Source organism: Pipistrellus hanaki, assembly GCF_964339955.1.
Source record: "Pipistrellus hanaki genome assembly, chromosome: 7".
Lineage (NCBI taxonomy): Eukaryota > Metazoa > Chordata > Mammalia > Chiroptera > Vespertilionidae > Pipistrellus > Pipistrellus hanaki.
In genome coordinates, this window is record NC_140509.1 from 38,601,066 (window position 1) to 38,607,065 (window position 6,000).

Genomic DNA, 6,000 nt, shown 5'->3' on the forward strand with positions numbered 1-6,000 from the left:
CAAGATGGCAGACATCTTTGCATCCTAGAGCCCCAAACTTTAATGAAATATGCAAAGTCACAAAATGTCTGGTGAAAGTAGATCCTGCTTTTGTTTACGTTGTGGGGTTTTGTGTATATGTGGCAACTAATCAAAGTGCTATGTTGCCCAACTGGCATGGCTCAGTGGTTGAGCATTAATCAACGTATGAAACAGGAGGTCACAGTTCAATTCCCAGTCAGGGCACATGCCTGGGTTGTGGGCTCAATCCCAAGTGTGGGGCGTGCAGGAGGCAGCCAATCAATGATTCTCTCACATCATTTGTGTATCTATATCTCTCTTCTCTCCCTTCCTCTCTGAAATCTAATTTTAAAAATATATTTTTTTAAATGTTCTGTGTTATCCAGGTGGACATGGCAGGACTTGGGCAGCCAGTTGTTTCATTGATAGACAGGCAGCTGGAGAAAATATGAACAAGTGAGCAGTCAGAAATTCTCAAAACCATATGAGGGCTCTGGATTCTCACTTGCCATGTGCCTTGTGCTGGATGTATGTTTACATAAATATCTGCAGAGTAGGAGCCCCTAGCTAAGGCCTAGCTTACACTTTACTAAATGTATGTGGCTTGACAGTCTACCTTTAATCCTTGTTGGCCCAAGGGAGAGCACTAAAAAAAAAAAAAAATCTTAAAGAAGGCAGGGCACTTTATACATTGTGAAGGTAACCTTGTAACAACTACTTATAGGGGAAAATTAAGAAAATATACAAAATATGAAATCAAGTGGAGTTATAAGTCACTTTCTCTTTTTCCTTTTTCGTAGATTCTGTAATATGGTGATATACCTTTAGTTTCACATTTTGAATAAGTACTTATGGAGGCTGCATAATAATGCGAGGAACTGATCATGATAGAATGCTAAGCTGAAGAATTAGAATTAAAGAAGTACTTCACCATGTCTGCAGTGACGTAAAGTAAAAATGTAACGTGCAGACAGGTTGTGGAAGGGCTATTAAAAACTGCCACAATTAGGTTTTTCTGGGAAGCAGACTCTGAGTCTGAGTCCGATTCAAGGTGTTTGTCAGGTGGCCCTTAGGATCTACACCTGTGGCAGAGGGCCGGCAGAAGCAGGGTGGGCAGAAGGATGTTATGTAAACATACATCCAGCTTCCCCATTGGCCGCAATACTCAGTCATTGGAAGTGGGCTGCTCCAGGCAGGGGTCACCTCGGGATAGGCAGGTTGTTGATAATATGCCTGCTAGCTGCCAGTTCCTTCCTTGAAGAGGAACCTGAGCCACATGTGTCCATATCTGGGACAAAAACATATATATATGGCTAATATGCAAAGTGTCCCCTCAGGAGTTCCACCAGGAGACTGGGAGTTTGATCACTCACTATGACGTGAGCTGACCACCAGGGGGCAGCACAGAATGAAGGAAGGCCCTGGCCAGCGGCTGGAAGGCCCCTATCGGCCCTGATCACTGGCCAGGCCTAGGAACCCTACCTGTGCATAAATTTTGTGCACCAGGCCTCTAGTTTTGTACCTGCCTTTCTCTTCCTGCTTTCTGGCATTGAAAATGATGGAAGGGTGTGATGCTGGGGTCACACCCGCCATCTAATGAGCATTTGATGAAAAACAAGAGGACAGTAGGGTAACACTAAGGATGGTGAAGCAACAGGATAAATAGTCTGGGTCTTGATGGTGTTGTTGAGAGAGACGCCCAACCATCCTCAGACCATTTATTTCTGGGCTCCTCGTTAAGTAAACAACATGTGTCCATGATTTAAGCTACTCTTATTGGGCTGTGTTACTTGAAGCTAAAAGCATATCGGAAGGGAGGATAGATAAAAGAATGGGAAGAAAATAATACGTGAAGTTTACAAGCTGACTTGAGATGTGTAAGTTGGGAGAATTCTGTGAATATGGGAACTTAGCAAATAGAACTTAATGATGAGATCACCTGTGACTGTTACAGACTGAATCATCGTTTCATGTTCTAAAGACCTCCATGCTCATGATACAAAACAGTAATCCTTCCTTTGCCTCTAAGCTATTTGGAGCAGGTATGTGTGGACAAAAGGATACCAATGAGATTTTTGTTTATTGGTGTTATCCCTGTGTGGCCATTAAAAAACAAAGAAGCAGCTGAAACCGGTTTGGCTCAGTGGATAGAGCGTCGGCCTTTAGACTGAAGGGTCCCAGGTTTGATTCCGGTCAAGGGCATATACCTTGGTTGCAGGCACATCCCCTATGGGGGGTGTAGGAGGCGGCTGATCGATGTTTCTCTCCCTTCTATCCCTCTCCCTTCCTCTCTGTAAAAAAATTCAATAAAATATATTTAAAAACACACAACACACACAAAAGCACAATAGGACGATAAGAACACATATATAATACCTTAATTAATAAAGAAAAAAATAAATTAAAAAAGAAGCAACCCTTCCTTTATTTTTTTATTTTATTATTATTATTATTTTTTTTTTTTAGCAAAACCCTTTATTCAGCATACTGAGACACTGAGATTTCCAGAATTTGTTAAGAAAACTTCCATCCTGACAATTTCCATTATTACCTGTAATTCTAAGTGTAAGATGCTTCTCCTTTCATCATTCAGCGGCATGATCCCCGTGGAGCTGCGAGAAGCGCTTTAGTCCTCACTCTTAGGAGAGGGAGGTGTGTGCACATGACCGGCCCCGTGTCTGGCTGTGGACCAGGAGGGAAGAAAGGGAGGAACTAGGAGTGCAAATCACTTGCCAGAGCTCTCCCAGCAAATGAGACATTAAACGTCATTACAGGAAGATGTGTCCTGGAGGAAGTCTATCGGAATAGACTTCAGTGCTCCCCAGATTTTTATTCTTCCCCCTAACTCTCTCTGACTGCTGCTGCTTCTCAGAGGTAAATTTCAAGCTTTTACACGGCCACATATCAAAGGATGTGAAAGCTCCCTGATCATTATTTTAGATGAGCTTCAAGAACTGGGGAGTTCTGAATTGGGACATTATGGAAAATAGCCGTGAGTGTCTGGGCCGGCTTTTAAGGACAGAGTGAACGCGTTTGCAGAGGCGGCGGATGCCGGGTGAAGCCCCCTTCCCCTGCCCCTGCTCACCTGCCCACAGGCGCTCATATCCGTTTTGGAGAGGGCAGTTAGTCCCCCTGGGGGTGGGGGACACAGTTTTGCTGCTAGTTATATCCTCAGCTCTGTTTTGTTCTGGCTGTTAACTCTATGTGGACGACTGCACCCTTGTCCCAGTGAGATGATTTCTGGGTTCACAGCTGAGGTCCGCGGGGTCAGAGGTCAGCTGCCTGCTGGAGTCTGCTTCTCCCCAGAGTCAACACCCTGCCGCTCAGACGTCCGGCACATCTTCTCAGGCCGGCCTTTCGGCTGCTTGTAGGGTTTTGTGTTTACCTTTGACCCATCGAGTGCCCTGCAATGCAGCTCACACACATCACACACGTCACCCCCACGTAGCCTGGCTCTGCTCTAAGGATCCGCCTGTGGCTTTACCTCAGTGCATCAGGCAAACCCAGAACCAGGGGGAGGGCAGTGGGGCGGCTGGGAAGTCAGCGCTACTCAGTCTCACTGTGGCCTGAGCACTTCTGTGCACGCGCAGGCCTGCTCTCGCCTCGGTCTTCACGCTTCCTGCGAGTCCCTCGGCTCATCAGAGATGCCTCAGGAGTGCCCAGCTTCACACACCAGTGAAGCAAGCACCGCCTCTGCCTTCAGGGTGCCTACAGGCACTGAGTCAGACTAGGTGATCAGAGCAGAGAAAAAGGCCTGCACCCCACTACCATGCAAACCTTTAACGGATGGATCAAATGCATCCTAGATGGGGAGTGAGTTTTTAACCCCAAGCCAGAGACCTTGGCAGAGGAGGGACAATTTTATCTATCTATCTATTTATTTATTTATTTATTTATTTATTTTTAAAATATATTTTATTGATATTTTACAGAGAGGAAGGGAGAGAGATAGAGAGCTAGAAACGTTGATGAGAGAGAAACATCGACCAGCTGCCTCCTGCACACCCCCTATCGGGGATGTGCCCGCAACCAGCGTACATGCCCTTGACCGGTATCAAACCTGGGACCTTTCAGTCCGCAGACCGACGCTCTACCACTGAGCCAAACTGGTTTCGGCAGGAGGGACAATTTTAATCTGGTTTGAGAAAGAATAATAGTTGGCAGAGAGATAAAGTGAAGCAAAGCTATAAAACACCCCCACTGCACCCCATATTACAAACTATTCTTAGAGTTCTCTTTTTATTCTAAACTAGAGGCCGATGCATGAAATTTATGCATGGGTAGGGTCTCTAGGCCTGGCCAGGAATCAGGGCTGAAATGTGGGGTGACCAGCAGGGCCATTGGGGGCCTTGCTGGCACCTGCCTTGGAAATCCTAGCACTGCCTGCTCATTGGTCCTGCCCCCCCCTCATTACCAGCCCCCCCCCATCCCCAGGCCCACCCCCCCTCCCCGCTGCTGCTTGTCAGCTGGCCCCACCCCTGCCACTGGTCGCCTCCCTCTGCAGGGTGATCAGCAAGGAAATCAGGCAGGGAAGAGGGGGAGGCCCCTGGTACCGCCTTGGCTGGCCTGGGGCCTGTGGGCTGTGGGCAGCTCCTGTATTGAGTGTCTGCCCCCTGGTGGTCAGTGGACATCATAGAGACCAATCATTCCACCACTTTTGGTCGATTTGCATTTTAGGCTTTTATTATACAGGATGGGAGTATGACTACATTGGTCTGTGTTTCCCAAAGTGTGGGCCAAGAGCCCCTTTCCTAGAATCACAAAGGGGCTCGTTTTAAGTATGATTTTGTGGACTCCATTCCAGAGCTAAATCAGAATTTCTGGGTTTGGGGGCATGAGGGAATGGGGGTGGTGGTGGCGGTTGTGGGAATATAGGAAGGTAGGAATGCTGGGAGTGTGTACTTGAACCAGATTCCAAGTCTAAGACCTACAGCTGTTGGGAATACGGATTTTACTAACTTCATCTGTTCCCGACTGTGCCTGGATCCTGAGGTTCTTGTTCCAGACTCCCAGCTCCTCCCTGGGGGCGCAGGTTCAGCAGGTCTGAGGCACGGCCCTGCAATCTGCTTCACAAGGGGCCCAAGTGGTTTTTGTGATGGGGCAGGTTTAGAGAACTCTGATAAATAGCTGCTGAAAGCACATGTCATAATCAAGCTGACAGTTACTGAATCCTAACTAACTACTAAGCACTCTCCTGACTGATCGGTTAGCTCACCGAAAAACAATGGTGTAAGATAGGTGGCATTCTGACCCCTCTTTCATAGAGGAGAAAATGAGACTTAGCAAAAGTAACTTGAGGTCATACAGCTAGAGAGTGCTGGAGACAGAACTTGAACTCGTGTCCCAGGAGCCAAAGATCCCTGCTCTTTCCCATTGGGCTTCCCTGTCTTTCTTTTTATACCAGACTAACCACCAGAATGAGTGAGTTTTCTATTGCACTGCACCTGGGAGACCCTCCTCTATGTTGTTTTGTGATTTTTTGAACCAGGACATAATACTAAAGGCCATAAAAATCCATTTCTCTTTATTTTGCAGTGTTTTTCTGATCAAAACCTTTTTTTTTTTTTAGGGTTTCACTTTTAGTATTTCTGGTGTTTTTATTATAGGTCAAATTCTCTTAGTTATCAGAACACCTGAAGTTTGTTTCCACACCATTGGCTTCCCCTCCAGGGGCCCTGTTGACTTTGCCTCTGTGCTGTAGCCCAGAATTCTGCATTATTACTGCCAAGAGGCTAGAATGGATGTCACAAAATCTCCGAGCAGCTGCAACAAAGACGCTTGGGTCTTAGGAGGCCTTGATTTTTTTTTTTTTTTTTTTAACGATGTCTGGTGATCATGAATAAATTTTGAGCCAGGCTAATCTCTTGAGCTCATTAACTAGTTTTGGAATTTGTTGAAGAAAGCTCATAAAAAAATACTTTTCAGAAAACTACCTCCTGTATATACATATTGCCTGGATCTGTGATATATCATACATCATGGGAAGGTTTGTGTCAGGGT